Genomic DNA, 2,282 nt, shown 5'->3' with positions numbered 1-2,282 from the left:
TCTCGAGACTTCGGGTCTCAGATTTAGTAAACAGAGTTATGTTGCAAGGAAGTCATTCCATCTTCGGGTTTTAGAACCCTGTGGGGTTGGTTTTAGTTGCCTTGGAAAGGTTGGGTATGCTTGTAGTTGTAGCCGTGCTGCTTAAGTCATTTGACTTGTCAGGAGTGGTAAGGAATGATTTCGAGGACAAAATCTAATTTAAGTGGGGGAGAGTTATAATGCCCTATTCCGAATTGACTCGAAGTTTGAGGTTGTGACACGAAGGTCGATAATTATAAGGATTATGGCTTTTGAGAAGGTAAGATCTAGGCCTATTTGGGTGCGGATGAGGTATTAGAAATGATCCGGGTGTTCGGTTTGTGTGTTGGAGCCTAGGGGTATTTTGGTAAAGTGGGAGTTTAGGCTTTTTATGGAAATAAATTTTTGGTTCGGAAGGTTTTAAGAAAGGTAGGAGTTAATATAAGTGTAGGGCTTCTCGTTACCTTTCCGTGGATATAAGGATCGTCGGGATCGGGCTTAAAACGAAGAAGTTATGGCTTCAGAAGTTTCGTGGTTTTCAGGCATAGCCGAGTACATGGGGGCATACACAAATAGTATGCGGGGCGTACTAGTGAAGAAGGCAGTATGCAGGGCGTACCTTGGAGTACGCTGGGCATACTGACCAGTATGGTCGCGAATGTTCTTCGGAGTACACTGGGTGTACCATAATTATGTTGGGCGTACACCAGTCAGATCAGAACCCTATTTTAGGGTCTTGGACCCTATTTAAGCCCCTTATCTCATAACGTAACCCTAATATCTTCAGCCTCCACCCTCTAAAACCCTATATATCGTCATATATCATTCATGGTGACATTTTGAGCTTATGGAGTCCATTTTTGGGATGTTTGTCCCATTTTCAAGAAGATGGAGCTTGTTGCAAAAATGGGAATTAAGGAGGAGCTTATGGATCTGGCTTTTGGGACTCATTCTCAGCTTTATGAAGGTATAAAGCTTTGAACTTGATCATTCATCTCTTAGGTCTACCATTTGTGAGTTTTTGTTCATTTTGGTCCCAAGTATGAGATCTAGGGGTCTTGATTTCATTCCAGGAGATTTGAGTTGCCCCTCTTAGTGTTTCTGAGGTTCAAGGTCCATAAAGTTGGCACCTTTAGAGTTTAAGACCATCTATGTTGGAGTTTGAGTCGTTTCCATGAAGGTAGAATGTTATTTGGTCTTTTTGGGGGTATGCAAAGTCACCAAGTCAGTGACTTTATGGGTTTAGACATTATGTGGGACTCAAATCTGTGGTTTGGACTTCTGAATTAAAGCATTAAGTGTTTAACGGCAGAAGTGAGACTAGAGGGTAGTACGTTGGGCGTATAAGCTAGTACGCGCAATGTACTGCTAAGTACGCCCTGCGTACTCAGCCTGGTTGGGTTTCGGACTTTGGGCTTCGGGTTTGGGCCATCTGTTTAGGGCCTATATTCTTGGGCCCTAATGGACCATCAAAGTGATTGTGTTCTGGACTAAATGAAAGATTGGATCTTAGATTACGACCTAATAAAGATCACGGGCTCAATTTGGAAAATTGGGACATTCATGGGCCTTTATGGATTTTATGGTTTTGGACTTTATGTTTTGGGTCCTGTTGGGCCATCAGGTTTTAGGGCTTAGACTTAATTGTGAAGGCTAATTATGGTTTTGAGCCCAAATTGGAAAATTGGGCCATGGATTGCTTCTTAGGGGATTTTTGATAAATGGGCCTTTTGGACTATTGGGTTTAGGACCAATTTGGAAATTGGGCCATTAAAGGACTTGTGCACATTATAGTGTCGGGCTTTTGTTTTGGGATTGGGCCTTAGTTTTGGATCATACTGGGCCAGGGGTAGAATGGTCATTTTACCCCATGTATGGATTAAGGATTATGGTGTGGGACCCAGTTGTTAATTGGGTATATTGATCGGTATTGATAGCTCAGGAAGTGACAGGGCAGCAGCTAAGGATTTCATTCGAGAAGCGTCTGCATTTGAGGTGAATCTTCTCACCATACCAATGGATCTAAGGCACCAAGACCGACCCATTTTATGTTTTGTGGTACACTAGGTGTAGTAGAGATATGTGGTATGATAGTTAGCTTTATGTTAAATGGTATGCTAGTAATTATATGATATTTGCATGGAAGTGTTGGATTAATGTCTAAGTCCATAACTATAATTGGTAAGACTTGACCCGACCCGGCATGGTCCATTTGGGTTGCATACCATCATGCACTTGGATAGACTATAATGAGAGAAATAAGA

This window comes from Lactuca serriola, chromosome 2 (genome assembly GCF_051521515.1).
Source record: "Lactuca serriola cultivar US96UC23 chromosome 2, Lser_US96UC23_V15, whole genome shotgun sequence".
Taxonomy (NCBI): Eukaryota; Viridiplantae; Streptophyta; class Magnoliopsida; order Asterales; family Asteraceae; genus Lactuca; species Lactuca serriola.
Note: the sequence above shows the minus strand (reverse complement) of the source record.